The following is a 26204-nucleotide window of genomic DNA, read 5'->3' on the forward strand; positions in this document are numbered from 1 at the left end:
TTAAAACCTTAACCTGTTCAAAGCTCAGTTTTCTTAAGTAATCAAAAATTTGATAAAGACAACACAGAAAATTATCTTGGTAAAATATAAATATATAAATTGTTTGTCTTTTAGGTCAGTTACCAAAAGGTAAAAAAAAATCTCCTTCAATGTAATTGCTTCTTCTCATGGGAAGCCTGTTCAGTCTTGGAATTGAACCTGATGAAAGGGTCCTTAAATTCAATTAGAGATAAAAGAACATATCCAAGTGTTATGAATGTACACTCATATTATAGAAGAGTATAAACAAGAAGACTAGTACCTTGAGCAGAGGAATGTAGAGCTCTTAGATAAAGTAAAACCACGTGAAGTTTCTTGGTAACATGGAACAATTCAGACATACCAAGAAAAGCCAAGAGTACATAATCTAGTTATATTGGCGGAAAACATTGCTTTTCTTGGCCTTCAAGATAAACATTATAGTGCCAGGCCATAAAAGCCAAGTTAGAACTGGAGGAAAAAAGTTGGAGCAGCTGATGAAAAAGTTGGAGAAGAGAGTTATCACCTCAGCCAACCAAAAAGCTGTAACTTTTCGGAGGGATGGAGTAGGAGCACTACAGGCTATGGTGTATGGCCTGCAGACCATGTGCAGTGGGATGCAGCAGAAATTGAACTTCTGAAATAAGAATCTGAGGAAGATAAATACCTTATTAAATAAATACCATTTATTTATTTACCTTATGATAAATAAAATTACCTTTTAATTTAATAAATAAATAAATTTTATACCTTAATGAATAAGATTACCATTCTTCATGAAAAAGATTGCATTCCTTATCTGAAACTGGGGAAATTAAATGGATCTCAGGAAAAAATGTGCCAGGAATAGAAACTGCCTGCAGTTTAGAAGATGGCTGTTAAAGAAAACAGAAGTCAGAATTAAAAATCAAAACCTCTTGCAATTTTACTAATAGCAAATCAATATTTCAAGAAAACTTTGGTGTTCTAATATAGGAGACCAATTTTTTAGTTTAGTATTACTGTATTTTTAATATCAGAGCTCAATCTTTATGAAGACTTGTAATTTTATTCTGATTATTACCAAGTCAATTACATGCAAAATTTTTTTCATCAATTTACCCCCCCACAAATATTTTTGTTTTTGTTGCATTTGCTTTTGGGTTCTTGGTCATGAAGTCTTTGCCTAAGCCAATGTCTAGAAGAGTTTTTCTTATGTTATCTTCTAGAATTTTTATAGTTTCAGGTCTTAGATTTAAGTCTTTGATTCATCTTGAATTGATTTTTGTATAAGTTGAGAGATGAGGAACCAGTTTTATTCTTCTACATGGTGGCTTGCCAATTATCCCAGCACCATTTGTTGAATAGGGTGTCCTTTCCCTACTTTATGCTTTCATTTGCTTTGTCAAAGATCAGTTGGCTGTAAGTATTTGTGTTTATTTCTGGATTCTCTATTCTGTTCCATTGGTCTATGTGCCTGTTTTTATAACAGTACCATGCTATTTTGGTGACTATAGCCATGTGAATAGCTTGAAGTTGGGTAATGTGATGCCTCCAGATTTGTTCTTTTTGCTTAGTCTTGCTTTGGCCATGTGGGCTTTTTTGGTTCCATATGACTTACAGACACATGGAACCAAACCAATATCATTGTTCACAGATATTTTAACCCAGGTATACAGATCAAACAAATATTTAATTAGGCATGCAGAACTAAAAGTGAATTTGCCAGAAAAGACATGCCTCACAAACAAATGTAAATTATGTAGAAACTAGGGTGCTCAAATCAGAAAAACATTTGTCATTATACCAGAAAGAATTTACTGGAAAAGACAAAAAATTGTTATCATTTCAGGAGGGATGTAAGGTCTTTGGCTTACGGTGGCCTTATCCAAATCAGATGCTGAATGAAGTCAAGAGCTTCCACCCAAAAGTAGGAGGCTCAGTCTGAGAGAAGACTCTCCAGGGCAGAAAAAGCAAGTCACAGAAACAGGGAGCTCCAAGGGCTCAAGTGAGGACTGCACACCAATTCCAAGAGTGGCTGATTTCTTCAAGTAGTGGTCCTACTCCAGGTCCTACTTCTGGACACCATTTATGTCAACCTGAACAACAGACAGTTTCTCTCTAAAAGAAAACAGTATTTATTCAGGAACGGTGCCCGGCACTGGGAATATGTGTGCCATAGTAATGTGCATAATCAGGGAGGTAAAGAAGACAAAGGCTTTTAAAGGAGAAATGAAGATTAGGGAATTGTTTTGAGACCATTACTCTTGCCTAAAAAGATCAGTTACAAGGGTGACACTAGTCCAAGGCTGGACAGGCAGTTCTTGGGCACATGTTCCTGTGGAAGTATTTTTTTGTGTTAAGTCTGCAATGGATTTTGTGCAAGGTTGTGGTTTTTGCAAAGTCTTTTGTGATATTTTTGTTATCAGGCATATAGGCATAAAAGCCTCTCTTTGTAGCCTTTCTTAGCCCTAATTGTCATGGACTTTATTTTATTTTTTTAACACAAATGACTCCATTTTAGTTCTGACAACTTTCCCGTATGGATGGAGAACTAGAGAGAAGCATGATGGAAGAGCCTGCCCAGGGCCATACAGTTCATGTTGCAGGGCAGGAAAGCAGACCCAGGCGATCTGCCTGCCCTACCAGGGCCTTCTGCCTCCCTGTGGTGGTAGCTCCTGGGAAAGGGGGTACCCAGCCTACCTCCGTGAAGGGTATTCAGCTGCTTCCTCCGTGGGCCTGTGGGTGTACTGGCTTCCCACCCTGGAGGTTACCATCTACCTCTCCATACACAGGCCAGCACCGACGTCTCACAGCGGGGAGCCCATGCCACAGCTGTGAGCACCTGCGTAGATGGCCATTCTGCTCCTGGTTGATGGCTTATCCAGGAGTAAAAGGAAGCTTATTTTTTAAAATAATTGAGAACAACCTTTAAACCTATTTTCACTATTAGGAAGATATCCCCGGAACATGTCCCTGGAGTGTTGGCCACCACTGAACACGTCTCCCCTGCACCCCCCACTAGATGGCAGCGTGCCTTTCCTGGTGGCTGCTGCCAGCCAGGAGGTGCAGGTCAGGGAGAGACTTCCCTCTGTCCTGCATATGTCCCTACGGGGAAGCAGGGGCAGAGCCTTGTCCTGGCTTCTGGGAAGTGCCTGGATACGATTTTTATCAACCAAAATAACAGAGACAGAAGTGCTATTTATTCAGGAATAAGGCATGGAAAACACATGCCAGAGTAAACTATGTGCATATTTAGGGAGGTGAAAAAAAAACAGAGAAAGGTTTTCAAAGGAAAATGAGGAAGATGCCATAATTGTTTTGAAATCATCCTTGGCAAAAACGTCGATACCACGGGTTCTGGCAGTCCTAGGTTGGCCAGGCAGTTGCTGGCCCTGGGAAGCTGGGGTCCTGGCAGCCAAGCCCAGTGGGTAGAGAGCAGGACCCAGGCCAGCAGGCAGATGCAGCAGGGCCCACGCCCTCCCCAACACTTCAGGAGGCATGAAAAGGATGTGGGCTCAGGATGAGAAGGTTCTATGTCTACATGTTACAGAACTCTCCTGAGCCCACCACACACCCACGAAAAATAAATAAATATATATATAAAGAAATAAAAATTGGGAAACAAAATTACAGACTTAAAACAAACAAACCCAGTTACCTCCTCAGGCTTCCCCCTTTTGGTAAATGGTGTCACTGTCCACCCGGTTGTTCTGGTCAAACACTCAAATGTCATCTTTGGCTCCTCCGATCTTCCTCTTCACATCCATCCCACCAGCAAGTCCTGTTGCCTCCATGTGCAAAATACATCCTGGATCTGCCCAACCTGGACAGATTCACTGCACAAGAAATAAAACCCCAACCCCTTTCCAGGGCCCATGAGGCCCTGCCCCCTGTTCTGGGTCACCTCTTTCCCTCCTTGACAAGGTCAGCGAGTCACTGCCCAGTGCCCAGGGCATTGGCACATGATCTTTGCCTGGCTGGCTCCTCATCTTTTTAATCTCAGCTGAAATGTCACCTTTTCAGAGAGAATTTATTATTCATGAAAGTTTTCAACAGTATACAAAATAACAAGAATTGTGCCATAAACCTACTTTCAGTAATTCTCAACCTGCCCCCATCTGCTTTCCTTGGAACCCTTACCACAGAGTATTTTGAAGCAAATCCCTGTCCTTGCATTATTTCATGTTCCTCTAGACCAGAAATTGTGGCTCTACAAGATAGGAGAAGTCACACATAATGAAGTGGCTGTCCCTGCCCCTCTGGTCCCCTCACCTCCTCTGGTCATGGACACCACAGCACATTGCACTCTCTGTCATCTGTTCTGTCCTGGTTTTTTTTTTTTTTTTTAATTTTGTTTTCTGTGTCCCATGCAATCTCTAAATGTGAGTCCCTTGAGAGCAGGGACTCTGCCTGCCTGTTCCTGTTACACAGCAGAGTGCTGCACAGGGCCTGGGTATGGTGGGTGCTCACAGGGGTCTCTGTAAGAGGAAGGCAGAGTCCAGATGCTGGTCCTGGGCCTCAGGGTCAGCTCTGCATGCTGAAGACAGACATGGGGAGAGACACTGGTCAGACATGTGCATCGACATTCTTCCCATGTCATTTCATTTTAGATGAACATCCTATCAGTATGGACAAGACTTCCAAAACTTGCCCTGGACCAAAGATAGAAAAACCTGGCAGGAGGCCCTATAGGTTAGGAGGCCAGGGGGTCAGGGTTGGGCACTGTGAGCTGTACAGAATGTGGATGCCACCCCCCCTGCTGGGGTGGCACGTGTCTGCCACTGGGCTAAGGGCACCCTCTCCACCTTCTATTGTTGGTGGCCCCCAAGGTATTCAGGGATCTGCAGCATCCTAGGGTCTGTGAGGAGGGCAGGATGCAGGAGATGATTGCCTGAGGAATGGTACCTTTGCTCCAGGTTGCTTCTCAGAGTTAAGCCAACAGACTCTGTAAATACAGAAGAGCTGGGATGGTGACACCAAGCAGTGGTCCCTGGTCATTTAGGACACGGTCACAATGGCATGAGACCCCATGCAGGGCCCCTCGCTGCCTGACCCACTTACCCTTTGGTCATCATTGCTGAGTTTACCTGCAAGCGTTTGGGGAATGGCCTCTCATTACCCACGCTGTCCACTGGCCAAGGTCAAGAACTGCATCTCTCTGGGCTGGCTCTCACCATCTGTGTTTTCTGTGCTTTAGGGAGTACTTCACTGAAGTCAGCTTGAACAACGGCAAAACATTCAAGAGCAATGTCAGTATCACCAGCACCACATGTGTGAGTACCAGCATGGGGCTGCAAACACGTATGAGGACTGTCCAGAGCCTCTGCACTAGAAGGAGATACACCCTGGGGAGCACAGAAAGGGCAGACAGTTTCCAGGCAGTCCCAGAAAGTAGCGTGTGCAGCAGGCACCTGAGGCTGCTCCAACCCGGCTTCCAGCTGGCACAGGTGGTTGAAGCTGGGAGGCTGTCTGCCAGGAGCTAGAGTCCAGTACCTCTTGGGTGTCCACCTTCTCCACGTGGACCTCCCAGGCCCAGGAGCTCTGGAGGATTCCACACACGGCCATCAGGGTGCGTGTGCCACTGAACTGGTGCCCCAGCTGCTGATCTGGTCCTGAACCTGCTCATGACCCTGGCCCCTGAGCCTGCCTGGTTGTAACCTGCTGTCATTGCCCAGATGCCTTGAACCTCCTTTCTGCCTCTCCTCCTTGCTCGGGCCCCTGAGATGTCCCTCTCTGCTCCCTCACCAGGTCCTGCATTTCGTCCCCTCCTGCTGCTGAAGGAGAGGCTCTGGGCACTGGGACCCGGGCTCAGCTCCAAGCGGCCCCTGAGAATGGAGGTGCTGTGCCCCCGGTGCTGCTTTTCAGAGCTCCACATCTTTGGGCAGCTTGGCCCAGGGCCGCATAGGGAGGAGGATGTGCTGGAGGGACAGGCGGGAGGCCTGAGCCCACTCCACCGCCTTGTGTCCTGTCTTACTTGTGAGGACGCACCAGTGTTGACAGTCCTCCCTCTGGGTCTACCCCTGCCTGTCCCTGCATATCCATGCATGGATTAGCAGGCTGAACGCACACATTCCCCATCAGGAATCCACGCACTAATGGCTCCACAGTGACAGGCACATCAGGAGCAGCCCTGGGGCTCCAGCCTCACCGGCGGCCTTCATGCTCAGCCTCGGTGGTTCCTCTCCTTCAGCCAGCCAGGTTCTCAGCACAGGCCCCCTCCCCTCCTCTCCCCTCCTTTCTTCTCCCCTCCCATCCCCTCCCCTCCCTTCCCTTCCCTTCCCCTCTCCTGCCTTCCCTTCCCCTCCCCTCCCCTCCCTGCCCTCCCCTGCCCTCCCCTGCCCTCCCCATCTTTCTCTCTAAACAACTCTGGATTTGGGGAAGGCCTGGGCAGCTGTATTCCCACGGATGCTGCCCAAGTTCCCTTTACTGTGAAGAACACCCAGAGAAGAGTTCCCGTTGCTTACACCCCATGTGGCCCTGGTTCTGAGCCAGGTCTTTCTCTGAGCTCTCTAAACCTCACAAGTGCCCCCAGGGAGGGAGGCCCGTTCTCTTTGCAGAGGTGTGGAGGCTGAGGCTCAGAGCTGTGTGTGGATGTGCCCACGGTGCAGAGCCTGGAATTGGGGATAGAGGCTGTGGGGGATGGACCCGGGTCTCCTGTCCTTGCTCCTGCGCCTGCACCTCTCTTGGCTGCAGCACCCCCACCCTTGCCCATCATTGTACCTGGAGATTTTGTGGTGGGTTTGTCAGACAGTGGAAGCTTCCGGGACTTTCTTGGCAGGGCTCTTGGGCAGAGACTTTCAGCGGGGCCAGAGGAGGGGTTTGTAGTTCCCTTGGGAGCATCCCTTACCCCCGGCCCCACTGTTGTGCCTTGAGGTGGGACCACCTGTAGAGAAGGGAGAATGGGCAGATGGGCCTCCAAGTGGTAGGCACCAGGATGAGGCTACCTAGGCCCTCCCAGGCCTGGCATTCCTCTGTCCCTTAGGCGTGGTTCATATTGCTGTCTTTCTCAGCCAGGGCATTTTTCGCAACTGGCTCTATTTTGTGCTGCCCCTGCTGCTTGTGCCACTGCTGCTGTGTTGTGTCTGGCGGCTGTGCCGCAGGAAGGCAAGTGATTTTTGCCCACCCAGCCCTGGGGCCCAGGCACAGGCCTACCCTCTGAGGGACTCTAACATGTGACTGCCCCGTGATCCCGCCTGTAGGAAGTTTCCCTCAGCTCCCAGCTCATCACATGAGCCCAGGGAGTTGCAGACCTGTCCACACGTTCCCAGAGGCTAGCAAGCCTGGGCTTCTGCAGGGCCTTCTGCCCCGGGCTGGCCACAGAGAGCTGGCCTGGGATGTCCTGGACATGGGGCTGAAGCCTGCCCTGGCTCCTAGAGAGAAGTGACCCCAGAACCCCTGAAACCAGGGCTGCCTCAACAATCCAGACTTCTGGAAGCCTCATATGGACAAGGGCCAGGAGGTGGCCTCTGTGTGGAGGGAGGAAGAGAGGGGCCCCCATGAGGTCCTGATGGCCCAAATGGAGGACAGTGCTGTAACCCCCAGCTGTCTGTGCCTTGAGGAACCAGCATGGATCTCGGCACATGTCTGGTGCCTTCCCCATTCCTTCATCTGTCTTTACTGAGCTCCAGCTTCCCCTGGGCCCCATGCTGGGCTGGTGAGGGACAGAAATGAAGCTCCCCACAGGCAGCTCACATTCCTGGCTTGTCGGGGCTGAGGCTGAAATGTCCACCCCACAGAAGTGGGAAGAGCCCCCTGTAAGGCAGAGCAGGAGCCAAAAGCAGAGATGGAGGCTGGGGCAGGGAGAGTGTCAGGGGTGATGGAAGCTGGGGTGGAAGAAGCCAGCCCAGAGAGCTGCAGACAGAGGACAGAGCAGAGGGAGGAGAGGACAGAGCTTAGCCCCATCCCCAGGCTCCGGATGCGGGTGTGGCTCCATTTGGCCTCTCTGGATTCCTGTTTCCTGGCAGGGACGAGGGTCTGACTGGGGTTAGCTTCTAGGGACTGCAGGGCTGAGGGGTGAAGGAGGCCTGGCGAGCACCCAGCTGGGAGGGACACCAGCCCAGTGAACACAGGGGCCAGGAGTCGGGGAGCAGGCTGTGGCTCACCTGGGCTGGGGACCCACACCAGGGGCCATAGGCAGTGGTGAGTAGCTGAGGCAGGAGGCCCTGAGCCTGGGATGGGGTGGGAACAGGCCTCCCTGGCCAAGGGTGGCCTCTGCGGTGCTGCAGAGTGGGCCCAGGGAGGCTGCATCTGCAACCAGGTGGATGCGGACAGTCACCTGCAAATGCTGGGACCATTGCACAGCCCCCAGGGCAGGCCTCCTCCAACAAGGCTGGCCTTGGGAGAACCAAGGCGACCGGGATGAAGTTGTTAGCATTTAGGGGAAGAGCCATGTCTGCAAACCAGGAGGAGTTTGCGTTTTTCTCACGTGAAGGATGGTCCCCTGTGGTGTGGGCTTCTCACTGGTCCTTTCATTCCCCAGACACACATCTGGGAGTGGCCGGCACTGTGCCCGGTGCTGGCTGAGGCAATGACACCATACCCTTGCTCTTAAGAGTTGTCTGAAAAGTCAGCAGACCATTGTTTTTTAGGAGCTAGAGCAGGAGATACCATCATCTCCACCACCACAACCTCCGCCTCCACTGCCTCTGCCCCCGGCTCCTGTAAACACCTGCCCCACTGTGATTGTTTGTTGCCGTAGATGTCAAGGAGTGTTCTGGATGAGAAGGATAGAGGTGAGAAGCACAGTGGAGAGGGGCTGCGACCCCCAGGCTGGGACTGTGGGAGGAGGGGGCAGATGGGTCCCACTGCAGAGGCCTGGGCCCTGGAGGAAGGCCGGCTCTACAGGGGCTGGACTTTGGACACTTGATGCCAAGAGCAACCAGATGCCCACCTCACCCTCGTGCCCCAGTGGCAGGCATATATGAGGGCTCTTGTCCCCTGCACCACCAGGTCTGTCCCCACACATTGAACTCCCTCTCTAGAAGGATCCATGTTTCTGTACAGTGGCAGCTTTTGATGTCTGACCAGTCCCTGGTTTCCACAGGGGTGCCTCAGCTCTGGCAATGGCCCTGGGCTTTAGACCACCTGCCTGCAGGTGCATGGGTCAGGCAACCTGAGTCACAAAAGGTCATGCAGATCAGAAAAAAAAAAAAAAAATAGAAATGACCAGTCCGGACACACGTTCTCACCACCATGAACACTGCAAGGATGCCAGGGGCACCTGCCAGCCCGGGCAGCAGAATCTTCAGGCAGTGAGGAAAAGCTGTCACTGAGTGGGCTTGTCGCCTGCTGTGATGGGCTGACAGGTGCTGCAGGGAGGGGAGGAGGTGGAGGCCTGAAAGCGCCCTCACAAGACACCTGTGCAGGAGCTTGAGCCCTGGAGCCAACACAACAGCCACTCTCCCTGAGGAAACCTCCTTCATGGGCAGGTCCAGGGCCCATCTTGCTGAGGGGAACCCAGCCAGGCAGCAGCAGGGGGCCCTGCACAGGGGTAGAGAGGGCGCCTGGGTGGTTGATGTTGAGGGAGAAGGACCCCAGAGTTCCTGCCTGGCTCTGCCCCTCTCCCCCTTGGTCCTGGCTCTGTCTGTGGTCGGATCTCTTGCTTCCTCCTGGGAGGGTCAGGCTCCTCTGCAGCCTCAGTGGGCATCTGGGGAAGCCAGGCCTGTCTCTCCTCAGAGTGTGGGGCACATGTCTCCAGGGGAAGGAAGTCACCTGCCAGCGGCCTGCACTGCCTTGCAACAGACAGCCCTCATCCCATCCCCACCGGAGCCCAGAAAGGCCTGACTGCAGCACCGAGTGGCCAAGGGGCTGCCCGCCGTGGGTCCTGGGCTGCTTTCTGGCCTGTTTTTCTCTGCCTTCCTCTTCTCTCTTCCCTGGTGTCAGGTACCTACTCCCTGAGCAGGGCATGGTCCTCTCACCTGCCTTCCCCTTGTGTGCCCCAGCAGCAAGGCTCCTTCTCCCTGCCATGAGCTCCTGCCCAGGCCCCCATGCTGGGCCCCCAGGCCTAACTCATGCTCCCCTTCAGGACCTCTGCTTGGAACCACAGGCTCCTCCCGCCTTTGGACTTTTTGTATGAATCTGCCCCTGGCTTTTCTTCTTCCTACAACCAAAATACTTTTTTGTCCAGATTCCAAAACTTTCTGTGGCCACAGTGACCATGTCTCCAACATGCAACCCTGCCAGGCCCCTCCCCCAGGGGGAAATGGGAGCTTTGTCTGGGTGTGTTCCTTGGGACAGAGCCATGGGGGGCTGGGGGGTCCTGGGAAGGCATCCAGGCTGCATGGCTTCATCATGGCCACGTTGCTTTTCAGGGCAATCTGGATATCTTCCGTGACCTCTCTCACCCAAGCTGCTGCCAGGTGCCATGGATGTGGTGTCAGCACAGGGGCCAGGTGAGCTGGGGCACAGGGACACACTTGATGGAGAGAAGGCCACTGCTTTTTCCCTGACTGCTGTCCTCTGGGATTGTGGCTCAGAGAGCCATGTCAAGCGTCTGCCAAAGAGGACGGCACAAGACACACAGAAACGGTGCCCATGGGCCTCCCAGCCCGTTTCTGGACTTGGGACCATGCACTTCCTTTGCTGGTCCCCTGGGGTCAGAAGTGCTGGTTGGGATGGCTGACAGCGTTGTCGGGGCAACATTGGTTCTAACAGGGAATAAGGATTCCTTCCTGTATCATTGCCTTGGGACCATGGGGAGGACGAAATTGTTAAGATTTTCTCTTTGTAACTTATTATGAATGAGGACTAATAATTATTAACGAGGCCTCAGTAGTATACAGAGTCCTCTGTGAGCCAGTTGCTAGCCTAGGCCATGCTTTCACTGTTTTCATCCTCCCAGTAACTGTACCTACGTGCTATTATTATCCAGTTTACTGAAGGGGCCTGAAGCACTGAGATATTAAGTGGCATGTCCTTGCTCCTAAAGCCCGCGAGTGATAGGGCTGGATGTGCCCTGGGCCTGGCTTCTGCCCTTACTCTGCACTGCTCTCCTTTCGGATCAGCACCAAGGGGCTTCTCTGCTCAGGCCCTGGGTCCCTGGAGAGCCCTGCTACTGGCTGGGCCTGGGGCTCATCTGCCTGTGCCTCCCACAGTCCAGCCTTTTACACCTGGAAGACGATCTCATCCCCAGGGTTTATAGAGGGACCTGCACTGGCCAGACCTCCTGCATCAGGTCAGCATGCGCTCTCAGTGGCCAGGTGGCTGCGCACTGAGAAGGCCTTGCAGGCTGCAAGCCTCTGGGCGCTGCTGATAAGAAACGGGCCGGGAGCTCCTGGGAGGCGTGCTGACACCTGGCAGGGCATTGCTGGTGTCAGAGGCATGCAGGGCTCCTCCGGCCGCTGGGCTCCTGGCTCTGTGCCTCTGCACAGGGCTCTCAATCCCAGCCACGCTTGCACAGAAGCCCACTTTCCATCTGAGGTCCCATAAGGCCTCTCCACGTTGCTACAGCCCGGTTCCAGTCACACAGTACTAGTCCAGCCTTATGCACTGAACAGCGAGAGGCTCAGGCAGAAGGGACAGAGCTCCACTGTGGGGTGTGAAAACGGGCACCTCAAGCAGAGGGAAGGCAAGAGACGGGAGGGTGGGCATGGGAAAGGGACAGAAATGGCCTTACTGCCCAGTGTGGTGAGATAGGGGATGGAGCAAGTCTCTGAAATTGTCCCATTCCCAAAAGCAGCTAAAGTTTGGGGGAGGGTGGCAGAGTAATTGCATTAAGGAGGGCAATTACCACTGCCCAGGGCTCTGCCAGGCCCTTTCCGCTGTTGTTGTGTGAAGTTCATCCTGAAATTCTCCAGCAGGAGAGACAATCTGTATTTTACTAATGGCAAAATAGAGGCCCAGAGTGGCCCAGAAAGTTGCCCAAGGCCACAAGTGGCTGTCTCCAGGGCTATCAGAAATCAACCCCAGATCTGTCCCTAACCCAGGGAGGCCCATAGCTGTGGCTTGTAGACCTGGGCTCCCTTCTAGCTCCTCTGCCACAACCTAATTTGACCTTGTCCTTCCCAACTGTAGTCATGAACACCCGACTGAGTGTCTTGTAGGATTTCTGTCAGGTACCCAAGAATTCAGACAGGCTGACAAGAGTTCCTGTTCTCCTCTTTAAGCCTTCAGTGTGCTGGCCCCAGGGTCTAACGTGAATCATGCACTAAAGAGGACGCGTCCCCCTGAGACCTTCAGCCCATTTCAGAGCCACAGGGTCAGACTGTAAGCCTAGTCATGAGTGTACAGAGCCAGACACCAGCCAGGCTGCTGGTGAGCTCAGCAGCTTTCTGCTTGGAGACACTGGGAATGTGACCTTCCTGCCTGAGCCAGGGGGTCCCTGAGTGAGAAGGAGCCCTGAGGCTGGAGGAGAGAGAGTGCATCTCAGTGAGAACCCACTGGAGACCAGGTTTGGATGGGTGGCTCGGCCCCAGCCAGGCAGCCCAACTGCAACCGCACGGCTGTGGAGGCATCAGTGAGACGTCCTGCCAGGACAGGCATAGGCTGTCTGTCTCTTCACTGCAGAGTGAAGAGGCCACCTGTGTGCTGCACACACCTCTTCCAGGATCTCCCCTCAGACAGGGATTCACTCAGGACCTCAGCAGGTTGGGGGATCCTGACAGAACCAGTGCATGCCTCTTTCTCCATCCATGCCCGGCCTTGTGGGGAGGCTATTTCCAAACTCCTCTTCCTGACTTGGCATTGTGGGCTGACCTGGGGGTGCGATAAGCTTGGGAAGTTGATGAGCCTGTTCGACTGGAGTGTGCTGTCGAATTTAGAGGAGCTGCTGCCTTTTAAAACCTTGTTTAGTTTATTGTTTCAGCAAATCCAAACATTTTTGCATTTCAGCGCATAATAATGCAGGAAATTCTCCAAGGCTCAGTTTACCAAAAACCTCAGCATTTTTGTGGCAAAAGCAGTCAGTCTTGTTTAATTTCAATTTTTTTTTGTTATAAATTGAGTGTGTCTCCCTGCTCCATCACCTTCAGTTCCCTGAATAAATTTTTTGATAGTGTCCTCTTCCAGGCCATCCCCACTACACACTCATACAAAATGAAGCAGCACAACTCCGAGTCTCTTGAGCCAAACTCTACCTCCCATCCATGCTGAGGATTCTCCTTCACCTTATCCTGTGGATGCTCATTATGTTAATGGGAAACAATATTACTCGATCCATCAGGAAAGTCAGGCTAATAGTGTGAAACCTTACTCTCTGTCACCAAATATAGTGCCCACAATGATATAACAGCCTTTCCGGTGAGTTTAATTCGTGTGAGCACCACAGCAGGAGGCCCTTTAGAAACTGGATCTCATTTCATTCTCACAACACCCAGGAAGGCTCATAGCTGCCATTCATATAGATCTTAAGGTGGGCCAGACACTGTTGCAACTACATTCCACAAACTAATATATGCCATAACTCTATTGTGTGGAGGAAGCTAGAGGCCCTACGAAGTTAGGTAACCTGCCTAGGGTCACACAGCCAGGAAGCAATAGGACCAGCATCCAACAGCCTGGCTCCAGGTCCTTACTGTGTGCATGGCCACCTCTCTGTCCTGCAAGGTAGTCACTACTGTCTGCATTTCGCAGCTGTGGATACCGAGGCTCTGATGTTTAGTGATAGGCTCAACGTGGCAGGGTTGTTGAGTGGTAGAGCCGGGCTGTGAACTGACCTGAGGGGAGGCTCATGTCTGAGTCAGGTTCCACCCCATGTCCTGCTGTCAGAGTGATCTATGGAAACACCTGCAAGTGCATCTCTCTACAGTGCAAAATGTCACATGGCAGGTCCTTGAATAACGTCATTTCATTCAACGTCATCTGAACACTGAGTGAGAAATGATGATGCTGATCAGAAAAAAATCCATTCCCGGCTGAGGTCACTGTCTGTGTGGAGTTGGTGTGTGAAAAATGGCATTGGTATTTTTTTTTAGTAATTGCATCGAATCTGCAGATGGCTTTGGGTAGTACGATCACTTTAGCAATATTAACTCAGGGCTCACACAAACTCAGTTTGTGTAAATGGGATGTCTTTCCATTTGTTTGTGTCCTCTTCAATTTCTTTCATCAGTGTTTTATAGTTTTCCTTGTTGAGATCTTTCACCTCCTTGGATAAATTTATTTCTAGGTATTTCTTTTGTAGTTATTGTTAATGGGATTGCCTTCTTGATTTCTTTTCCAGCTCTGTTATTATTGGTGCTACTGAATTTTGTATGTTGATTTAACAATTTTTAAAAATTATAATAGAGATGAGCATCTCACTATGTTGTCCAGGCTGGTCTCGAAATCCTGGGCTCAAGCAATCCTTCCACCAAAATGCTGGGATTACATATGTGAGCCACTGCACCCAGACTTTATGTTGATTTTGTATCCTGCAACTTTACTGAATTTGTTTGTCAGATCTAGAAGTTTTTTGGTGGAGTCTTTAGGTTTTTCTAAGTATAAAATCATGTCATTTGCCAAGAGGGAAAATTTGACTTCCTCTCTTCCAGTTTGGATGCCTTTTATTTCTTTTACTTGCCTGATTGCTCTGGCTACGATATCCAGTACTATTTTGAATAGGAGTGGTGAAAGTGGGCATCCCTGCCTTGTTCCACTTCTTAGAGGGAAAGCTTTCAGCTTTTCCCCATTTCATATGATGTTAGCTGTGAGTTTGTCGTATGAGGCCGTTATTATGTTGAGGTATATTCCTTCTATGCCTAATTTGTCACGAGTTTTTGTCAAAAAGCTTTTTTTTTTATTTTATCAAATGCTTTTTCTGCATCTGTTGAGATGATCATATGGTTTTTGTCCTTCATTCTGTTGCTGTGATATATCATGTTTTTTGATTTGTGTACGTTAAATCATCCTTGCATCCCCAGAGTAAATCCCACTTGATCATGGCGGGATTATCTTTTTGATGTGCTGTTTCACTCAATTTGCTAGTATTTTGTTGAGGATATTTTGTGTCTATGTTCATCAGGGTTATTGGCTTGTAGTTTTCCTTTTTTGGTGCGTTCTTGTTTGGTTTTGGTATCAGAATAATGCTGGCCTCATAGAATGAGGCCTCTTCTATTTTTTAGAATAACTTGAGGAGAATTTGCATTAGTTCTTCTTCATAAGTTTGGTAGAATTTGGCAGTGAAGCCATACAGTCCTGGGCTTTTCTTTGTTGGTAAATTTTCACATTACTGATTCAATCTTGTACTCATTATTGGTCTGTTCACGTTTTCTGATTCTTCTTGTTTCAATCTTGGTAGGTTGTAAGTGTCCAGGAATTTATCCATTTTCTATAGGTTTTCCACTTTTTTGGTAAATAGTTGTTCACAATAGTTTTTGATGTGTTTTGTATTTCTGTAGTATTAGTTACTATGTCTCCTTTTTCATTTCTGATTTTGTTTATTTGGGTCTTATCTCTTTTTTTCTTGGGTAGCCTATCTAGCAGTTTATCCATTTTATCTTTGCAAAAAACCAACTTTGCTTTTCATTGATTCTTTGTATTTTTAGACAATTTCATTTAGTTTTACTCTGATCTGATCTTCATTGTTTCTTTCCTTACACTAATTTTGGGTTTGGTTTGCTCTTGCTTTTCTAATTCCTTGAGGTACGTCATTAGATTGCTTACTTGAAATGTTTCTACTTCTTTGATGTAGGTCTTTATTGCTACAAACTTCTCTCTTAGGCATTGCTTTTGCTGTATACCATATGTTTGGGTATGTTGTGTTTCCATTTTCATTTGCTTCAACAAATGTTTTGATTTCCTTTTTAATTTCCTCATTGACACAATGGTTGTTCAGAATCACATTGATTAATTTCCATGTACTTGTACATTTTCCAAGTTCCTCTTGTTATTCATTTCTAGCTTTATTCCATGATGATCTGAGAAGGTATTTGGTATGATTTTGATATTTTAAAAATTTGTTGAGATTTGTTTTGTGACCTGACATATGGTCTGTCTTGGATAATGTTCTATTTGCTGATTAGAAGAAAATGTATTCTGCAGTTGTTGGATGAAATATTCTGTAGATGTCTCCTAGGTCCATTTGTTCTAAGCTGTAGGTTGAATTTATTTTTTCCTTGTTGGTTTTCTTTGTAGATGACATGTCTAATGGTGAGAGTGAACTGTTGAAGTCCCCAACAATTACTGTATTGAAGTCTATTAGATTTAATAATATTTGCATTATGTATATGGGGGCTCTGGTGTTGGGTGCATATATCTTTAGAATTGTTGTATTTTCTTGCTGAATTGATCCCTTTATCATTATATAATATGACCTTCTTTGTCACTTTTTAATGCTTTTGTCTTAAAGTCTGTTTTATCTGATATAAGTGTAGCTACTTCTACTCACTTTTGGTTTCTATTTGTGTGATATATCTTTTTTCATTCCTTTCCTTTTAGTCTACATGTGTTTACATGTGAAGTGAGTTTCTTGTATGCAGCATATAGTTGGGGCATTTTCAAAATTCATTCAGCCAGATTTTATCTTTTAAGTGGAAAATTTAATCCATTTACATTCAAGGTTATTATTGATATATGAAGACTTATTTCTGTCATTTTGTTAAATGTTTTCTGATTGTTTTGTATATTTTTCCTTTCTTTCTTGTAGTTTATCATTGTGGTGTGCTGGTTTTCTATAGTGGTAACATTTGAGTTCTTTTTCTTATTTCTGTGTTTACTGTACCAGCAAGTTTTAAACTTTTGTATGTTTTCATGATGGTAGCTATCATTCATTCACTTCCAGGCATAGGACTTCCTTAAGTATTTCTTCTAAGGCTGGTCTAGTGATGATGAATTCCCTCAGGTTTTGCTTGTGTGGAAAAAACTTTATTTCACATTTTTTAAAAATAAAGAATAATGTTGTTAGGTATAGTATTATTGGCTGACAGGTTTTTTGCCCCCTTTTTAGGGGGGAAATATATTATCCCATTCTCTCCTGTATTATTCCATTCTCTCCTGGCCTATAAGGTTACTGCTGAGAAATTAACTGTTCGTCTGATCGGGCTTCCTATATATGTGACCAGAGCTTTTTCCTTTCTCTTACTCTTTTTAGAATTCTCTGTTTGACTTTTGACAGTTTACTATAATGTGCTGTGAAAAAGACCTTTCGAGGTTTTAATTACCTGTGAATTTCTAAACTTCTTGTATCTGAATGTTAAATCTCTTACTAAATTTGGGAAGTTTTCACCTATTATTTTGTTAATCAGGTTTTCTATACCTTGGGTCTCTTCACCATTTGGAACACCCCAAATTTCTGTTTTTGGTTGCTTTATAGTGTCCCGTATGTTATGTAGGTTTAGTTCATTGTTTTTTATTCTTTTGTGTGAGTAGGGCATGGGGACGGGGGCTCTGGCTGGGTTATTTCAAAAGGTCTGCCTTCAAGTTCTGAGATGCTTTCTTCTTTTTGCTCCACTCTACTGTGGAAGCTCTTGGATAAATTTTTATTTTGTTCATTGAATTCTTCACTTTCAGAATTTCTGTTTGATTCTTTTTTCTATTATATCTGTTTCTCTGGTGAATTTTTCATTCATATCCTCAGTTGATTTCTAACTTTTTGTATTGTTTATGTCCTCTTGTATCTTACTGAACTTTTATAATATCATTTTTAAAAATTATTTTTCCCACGTTTCATAAATTTTTTTTCCAGTGAAATCTGTTGCTAAAGAATTATTGTAATATTTTGGAAGTGTCATATTTCCTTGTTTAGTCATGTTTCTTGTGTTTTACATTGATATCTGCACATCTTTTGTAACAGTTGCTTCTTCATACATTTTGGATTGGCTTTTTCCTGAAGATATATCCATGGTTTTTATTGGGTAGGACACTTTAGCTTTGCTTCTAAGTGTATGAAGTAATGTAGTCTCTCTATGATTTCTTCACCTATAAGCAGTATCAGTGGTGTGTGATTTCCCTAGTGGCTTAGGCTGTGGTTGTTAGTGGAGGATATGATGATGTTTTGCTGGGGTTGGGGATGTTAGGTGGGTGTGCCCTCAAACCCTGATGGTGGCAGTGGCAGGGTAAGTGTACCTCTCCTTGTGACCCCAGGCAGTGTACACAGGCACTAGTGTCAGCAGGTACAAATGGGCCAGTTCTTAGGCCTCCATGTGGCTGGCTTGGGTGCTGGCAGTCATAGTGGTAGGCCTGGCCAGTGGGCAGGTCCTTTCCTTGGCAGCATGTGTGGAGTGAGTGTTGACAATAGCAACAACACAGCAACTCTAAGGCTCTGAAGCAACACACATCAGTGTTAGTGATGGCTGGGTAGGCCAGTTCCCTAAACCCAAAGTGGTACATGCAAATGGATGCTGGCTGTGGTGGTAGTGGTAGACTGAGTGGGTCCATCATCAGGCCCCTAGGAGGAGTACATAGAGGCCAGCAATGGTGAACAGAGTGGGGATAATCCCTAGGCCCCCAGGCAGTGTGCTTGGGCACTGAGGTAAGCAGTGTCAGGGTGGGTGGGTGTATCCTCAGGCCCCTCAATGGAACACTCAGGTGACGGCTGTGGTTGGCAAAATGGAGGGGTCCCCAGGCCCTGCTGGCAGAGTGCTCAAGTGGCTGTGGCAGTGGCAGCAGTGGGCCAGGGGAAACTGTCCTCAGGGTATGTGCAAATGGCTGGGCCATAGGCAGGTTGCTTACAGTGGCTCCAGCCATAGGCAGGAGTTCTCAGGATCTGGGAAGTGTGAGATTCAGCTGCTAGCTGTTGAGGGGTGGCAGCAGCAGTGGTAGCAGCAGCAACAGGGAAAACCAGTAGTAAAGGGGATGAAAGTATGCAGTGGCTCTGCTGCTGAAAAGGGCAAAGTCACTGTCAAGTGGCATGTGCTTTGGCCCCAGTGACAACAACAACAGATGCAGTGAGCAGTAGCAGACCCTGCCCTCAAGGCATGTGCATGGCAGCCTTACTGCTGGGGTGGGAACAGGGTTGCTGTCCATGATAACTGCCCCAGGTAGACAGTTTTCAAGTTCTAAGAAACCCACACTTTGGCTCCTTTTTCTCTGAGGGCAGCCTCTCAGCACACTGGGGAGGCAGCCTCCCTATTGTGCTGCACTGTCCATTCCCCAAGATGCAGGACACTGTGTGTGCTAGAGTGCTAGGGAGGCTCTGCTGGGTCCAACTGGCATTGCACTACTGAAGCCCTACACGTGAACACAGGGAGATGTCAGTGGGACTCTAGGGATGTGGAAATGCAGGGGCTGTTGGTTTCCAGTGCAGGATGCAGTCTGGTGGTGGCTGGGCTCTCCAAATGGCAGAGAGCTACAGCTGCCTAAGACCTGGGGACTGGGACCCACATGAGCTCCCTCTGAAGCAATGCTGTTACATGGTCTCTAGGCACCTTCCTATGCTAGTCTCAGGGCCTATGAGGGTTGAGGGGTTTCCCTTTGGCTATGGTTATAAAATCCATGGTCAGAATGTCAACCGCTGTGGATCTCTCACTTACCTTTTTCTTGCACTAGGGAGCCACTCTGGGTTCCCAGCCAATCCCAGCCAAGCTTGCTGCCTCACTTTCTTCCATTTTCATGCCTCAGTTATTTCCCATCATTTATCTATTGAATTCTAGCATTCGCTCTTAGATGTTCTTCTTGAAGTGTGATTACTTGCTATTTTTATTTTTCTTTGTGGAGGAGGTGAGTTCTTGATGCCTGTAGTCAGCCATCTTGAAGCCTCTCCAGCCTTTTGCAGTTTTACTTATCTTCTGACACCAAATCTGTCAAAAGAAAAATTTAAACAAATTAAATGTAACAGAGTTTAACTGATCAAGAAAAAAATGTGTCTCAGACAACATCAGAATCAGAACAGATTCAGAGAGAGTCTGTGGCTACCATATGGTCAGATATGATGTATGGTCAGAAAAAGAAATGACATACAGAAAATGAAAGTGAAGTACAAACATCTGGATTAGCTACACCTTGGCATTTGCCTTATTTGAACATGGTTTGAACAATTGGCTCCTTATGAGTGGTTGAAGCATGGCTGCTGTGATTGGCTAAGACTCAGCTATTGTTACAGAAGCAGACTTCTCATTTAGGGTTTCAGTTTGTTAGGTTGCAGTTCATGTGTGAGAACTCAAGTATGCAATTACAGAGGTTTTCTTAGGTCATATTTAGTTTGATTTAACACAAATGTTTTTGTAAACTTTGGCAAGCTATTGGGGAAAAGCTCAAATAAAAGCCTGATTTCATAATACACTAAAATATATACAAAATAATTTAAATATATATGAGATTATATATATACACATATATAATTACTAATAATAACTAGAATAAATACAAGTTTGATTTCATTATCCATGAATCCTTATTCTAGAGGTCTAGATAAGCATAAAAGCAGTGGAAAATTTTTTATTTTTTCCTTAATTTCAAGACCAGCTTTGTCACAAGGAAAAATGTTCAAAGGAAAATATTCACAGATTTATTCATATTCATTAATTCTGCAAAAATGTATTCCACATCAGGTGCTGGGATGACAAAATGAACCAGATGAAGAATGTCTCACTTTCATGGCAGGTTTACATTTTCTTAGGGAGAGTCAGATGGTGACAGATACTGTCCAAAGGATTAAAAGTTATTAATGTGTCAACAAATGCCTGGTTGGCCAGAGAAGACTCTTTTGGGAGAAAAGGAGAGGAAGAGGGAGGGAGTGACAGTTAAACTGAGAAAAAATGATAAGAAGTCAGTGGAGTAAAAATCTGGGGGATTCCTTTCAAGCAGAAGATACAGCCAGTGTGAATATTTTGGGGCAGCTTGGAGTTGGTGAACCAAAGGTAGGAAATCATATATTGTCCTTGTCAATCTGTTCATGATGATAGTCAGTGTCACACGGACGCAGGGTGTGGAAGACAGGCACACACCAGCCCTGCAGGTCAGTGTTGACAGGAGTATGTTTTCCACAAGTAGTTGTTGTCTTGCATCTGGGTTCACAGATACAGGGCTTTCTGTTGAATGAATGAATGAGTATTTCTAGTGAGACACGGTCCTTTGAATATACTTTTGGTTGTTTTTCTGCTTCACAAGGAAACATTTCAGATATGACATGTGTGAACAGGAATCTGTTTTGGGCATAACTGTGGAGAAGTGAGAAACCCCTTTGGCATTTCCAAGGGTAATCATAGAAGAACATGGCTCAGAGTGGTTTAGCTTCTCCAACTTTCATCTTTCTTGTCTCAAAAATAAGGATAAAATGAAATGGAGACATAAAGAATGCTAGGCTATGCTATGGCAAGGCTAAGGGAATGGCAAGGTGAGCCTGTATAGCCAGATCCAATCTAGGCCTGTCTGCCAGTGGTCTGCACCTGGTGGCAGGTGCATCAGGATGGATGTGGACAGTTCTGGCTCATCAGCTGTCCGGGACACCAGGAGAGCACCAGCACATCTAAGAACCTCCTGTGCAAATGCATGCCAGACTCCTCTTAGTGCTTGACAGGGAGAATACTGAGAGGGGAACCTACCCTTTATCTCTCACCCTGTTGTGAAGAGGAGGTGGCCTGCTGTGTCCCCACCTTGCCTCACCCTCTCTCCTCACACCTGGAAAGATGACCATCTTAGCCCCCAACCCAGGAAAAGCATTGATCACCCATTATTTGTGTCTCAGTGTTTCTGCAGGGCTTTACTCTGAGAAGTAAAGAAGAATAGGTGTATAAAGTGCCTAGCATAGAAAAAGAAAGAGGAGCTCTGGAAATAAAGAAAGACAAACATTAGGAGAAGAAAGGAAGACAATACAGGGTCTGAAGTTGGAATGTCCCTGGTAGGACTTCAGCACTGGTGTCAAAATTGATATACGGCAGGGAGAAATGAGTGGTCGGCAGTCAGCAGGCCCCCGGCACCCTGGAACCCCATAGCCGGCACCTCCCCTCCCACAAAAACTAGCACAGGCAGCCCCTCACAATATCAGCACAGATCCCCCAGGCTGGGTTGGCAGTGCCAGGAGGAGGGGCCATCTCCTTCTGGGAGTGGCATTATCCTTTCTGGTTCCCACTATGCCTCCTAACCACGCCAGAAGAAGGTTTGAACACAATGGCCTCACTGCACACAGGGATTGCTCAGAGGCAAGAGGGTTGAAGCTGAGGCCTGGGTGGACAGAAGAGAGCACTGAACAGCAGGTGAGATCTTGTCTGGGCCTTATAGTCTGGGTGGTGCCAGGAAGAGTGAGGTGGGGCTTTGAGCCCCCCTGACAGAGCCACCTCTGTGAGGCCGGGACTGTGGCCCAGACATCCTCATGAAGTGTCCTGTGTTCTGGGTCCGGTTGGCCTGTGGTCAGGGGGCAGTGGCGGATGGAATATGGTGCTGAGACTTCTTGGGCTCAAAGGAGAAGTGGAGAGAAATTGTCCCTGTGCCTCCAGGCTGAGGTCTGGGCCAAGCCCATGGACTCTCTGGTTGCTTTTGCTCTGTGCTCAGCCTTGAACTTGGTGTGTGACCTGGGGCAGGGAAGTTGAGGGTTTCATGATGTGAAGGAGTCCCCAACTCTGCTGCAAGGAGAGAGAGAGGCTGTCTGGAGAAAGAGAAAGAGGCTCAGCTCTAGTGCTCTGGGGCTTTGGGACCAGGGTGCTCCCCTTCAGGGAAGTCAGCTTGTCAGAGGCAGCATCAGAGCTGAGGCTGAGGCACAGGATGGCTGGGCTTGGATGTGCAACATGGAGAGTTGAGGAGCAGAGCCCTTAAGGCAGAGGAACAGAGCCCTCAAGGCAGAGGAGCGAGGGAAGGTGCCAGGGCATGGCCAGTTCTTCTTGTAGCTGGGCTGTGATTGCCTGAAGGCAGGGTGTGGAGACCCCAGGAGCCTGGCAGGGATGGCCTGACGTGCAGGCTGGGTGGAGGGACTGGATTCTGCCAGCAGTGCAGAGCTTCTCTGGAGGGTGTGAGCTGGGAGGGAAGATGGTCCTGGGAGGACTAGATTTGGGGATGGGCGGAGCCAGGGAGAGCAGGCTGACACACTTGGGTTGTACTAAGAAGGAAGCCTGAATCCCTGAAAAGGTGGCAGGAGCCCAATCAGGCATGGAGGAGGGTGGACAGGCAGCTGCAGACACAGGTGGCTCAGGACAGGGTCTGAGGGGACACGAGGGGAAAGTGAGCATCATCCTGGATGGGGACTAGCAGGGCAGGGGCAGGAGAGGGCAGGTCCCAGGACGGGGCCTAGAGGGGAGAAGGGCCCCTCTCACTAAGAGAGAGACCGTCTCCATAAGGGAATCCAGCATTTGAGGCATTTGCCACTCACATGCCCAAGGGGAGGCTTTATGCATGAATGACAGGTTCAAGCAAGCTCAAAGTCTGCACGCTCTGTGGAACACCTGTGAGGAATGGAGGGTTTCCTTGGGACCATCAGGCTGAGACTGGCCTGGCAGGGGACCCCTGGGATTCCAGGCAGCCTGGGAAGGGTGGCCTCGAGTAGAGAAGGAGCTGAACAGGCCCCATGCCAGGGAAACCAAAAGCATTGATGGGCTGCTGCCTCTGCTGTGGTCTGTGGGCATCATCAGCGCCACATCACAGATGGGGAGGTCGAGGCAAAGTGGCATATGCCCACTGGCATCCTGGGATCCTGCTGCAGCCCTCCAGCCACAGGTGCTGAAGGGGATGCAGTTACAGTCCTCATGCTTGCAGAGCAGGGACAGGCACATCTACAAGGACATGGCATTTCCCACAACCGGCTCAGCCTTCAGCCAGGAGATGACCAGAAAGACCAAGAAGGGTGGTACTTTAGCTGGGAGCAAGGATAAGGGGCTTCCTGGAGGAGGCCACTCTGGAGCTGAGTCTGAAAAGGTGAGCAGCAGTTCACTGGGCAGACAAGGTTAGGAAGAGCATTCCAGAAACAGAGGACAGCTTAGGCAAATTAAGAAATGGAAAGCTGAGGGGCTCTGAGAAAGACTGTTATCTAATTCGCTGCCTGCTAAGCCCCCAAGAGAACAGCCTTGGGGAAACCTAAAAATTCTCCTTGAAAAGGCCAGGCTTTCAACTTGCTTTCATGCTTACAAGATGGCTTCTGGAGCTCCAGCCATCACACTCATACTCCAGGCAGAAAGAAGAAGGAAAAAGGGAAAGCAGCCTTCTTTAAAGCAATGCCCAACAATTCCTATTTATACTCCACTGCCAGAGTGCATTCACATGGCTATGCTGCTCAGCAAGGGAGACCAGGAAAAGGTCATTTTACAGCTGAGTACATTTCCTCTCTTAACAAAAGCAGGCTTCGTTAGTAAGGAAGACAGGAAGAATGGACTTGGGGTGACCAATCCGTGTTTAGTATTGCTGGACCCATTTGAGAGATGGAAAAGCCATTCCCAAGAGGCTGAGTGACTTGCCTGTGATTAGAGGCAGGAATGAACCCCAGTCTCTTTGACCTTACTTAGAGTGACCCTGAGGGCCTTTTTGAAAGGCCCTATCAAGTCTTCAGACAGGGTTGCCCCAATCATGAGCATAAGAAGCCAGCAGAGAGAAAGGCATCGCAGATGAACACAAAGACAATCTCTGTGTGGCTTGCAGCTGTGTGGGTGGTGGATTGGCTACACCAGTGTGTGCCCAGGATGAAAGCAAAGCAACTGCTTTTGCAAGACAGAATTAGATGTTCCTACGGGTCTGGATCATCCTCTTCCCAAACCAAGGGAACTGTGGAGCTGCTGCCTTCTCAGCTCATCACGCGCCCGAGGGTCCCTGGAGCCAGCCTTGAGGGCTGTGGTGAGTGCTCATCCCTTCCACATGCTCACTAGAGCCTTCCAGGCCATGCTGGGTTACAGAGGTAACTGGGGGCTCCTCCTGGCTACCAGGGAGAAGAAGACAAGTTCAACCCCAAGTGAGGGAGTCCAGAGTCAGAGACCCAGGGCTGCCTGGAGAGGCAGGGGAGACATTTGACACTTGAGCTAGGTCTGGAAGGAGGAGTCTAGGCTGGAGGCAGCACCCAGGGGAGAGAGGAGGAGCACAGCAAGGCCCACACTGTGGGTCCCGATGGGTCCTGGCCCCACCCCTTGAGCCAGGCAACTGCAGCCTTCTGAGCCCAATTCCAATGCCATCACAGTGACCTTCTCTCTCTTCTCTTCCCTATGGAGAAGGTACCTCAGCTTAGCCCTTGCACAGTCCCAACGCACACAGGGTCCCTGCTGCCCAAGGATCTGCTTTCTACACAGCCAGGAGTGCCTTTCCCTACCACAGGCTCCCTGCAGCCCAAGGATGTGCCTGAGACACAGCTGGGAGTACTTTTCCCAAGCACAGTTTCTGCAACGCAAAGAGCTGCCTTCAACCCAGCTGAGAGTGCCTCCCCGTCACCTGCTCCCCCAGGTGCCACCTCCTCCCCGCTAGGTGCCCGAGGCCTCCCTCCAGGATGTTGCCACTGCTCCCTGCTCTTCTCGGGCACACTGCAGAACCCCCTTTGTCACTGCCTCCCCTAGAACCCAACTTCTAAGGCACCATACACCCAAGATTAACAGGCCTTTGTTGCTGAACTGGACATATACATTGAGTCTTTGTTTATGGTCAAAGGAGTTGAATTCTTGCTGATCAACCAAAGAGTTTGTCACCAGGGAGCTTGTCCTCTGAATGAGCTGGATTTATACTGCACCTGCCAGAACACAGCACCCTGGTGCCATGGGGATGCCAGACATGGATTCATTCCACTCCTAACAGCCCCAACTTCATCTATCACCAAAGGGTGGGACCATTAGGTCTTAGGCCAAATTCCTCTCTAAAAAAAGGCCCCCAAAGTCTTTGAAATATGAATTCAATGCTGTATCTCCCTCCCTAGCTTTTTTTGCAATGAAAAATACTTGTGTATTTTATTTCCTATACTCCTCACACCCTTGTCCCTGCTTTCCATTTTTTTGGCTACTCAAATTCTGAATGTATCCCAGAAGGCAATGAGTGTCTTTCTGAAAATGTGAATTCTCTTTCTAGATACCCCACACTGTCCCCAAAACCAAGCAAACTTCAGCAAATTTTCCTCATTTCATTAGAGAAGATAAACTTCCCCTCTTAGTCATTTGTCCCCAAAGAAAGAAGCACAGCCCCAACAGAGATGAGTGTCAACAGGCAGGATCCTACCATCCAGCGTGTGCAGACAGTGGCTACAGGACAGCCCGAGGTGCCACCCACACAGGCCAAGGGCACCTCACATGGGGCCCCTGAGCGCATGAGGAGGGGACCCCCTGGGGGGCTGTGGCTGAGGTTGTCCAGTCATACCTCATCTATCTTGAGAGTAAATCAACTGCTCTCCACCTCCCCCATCTACTAGAATGCAATATTTATGCTTTTCCATAGAATTTTTGAAAGGTAAGTACAAGTTAAAA

The 26204-nt window shown here is 48.4% G+C and overlaps 1 pseudogene; it reads left to right on the plus strand.

Moving 5' to 3' along the window:
• The first annotated feature begins 6405 nt into the window (after positions 1 to 6405).
• Positions 6406 to 25324, plus strand: LOC115932704 (anthrax toxin receptor-like; annotated as a pseudogene).
• The last annotated feature ends 880 nt before the right edge of the window (positions 25325 to 26204 follow it).

The sequence above is a fragment of the Gorilla gorilla genome, chromosome 8 (assembly GCF_029281585.2).
Source record: "Gorilla gorilla gorilla isolate KB3781 chromosome 8, NHGRI_mGorGor1-v2.1_pri, whole genome shotgun sequence".
Taxonomy (NCBI): domain Eukaryota; kingdom Metazoa; phylum Chordata; class Mammalia; order Primates; family Hominidae; genus Gorilla; species Gorilla gorilla.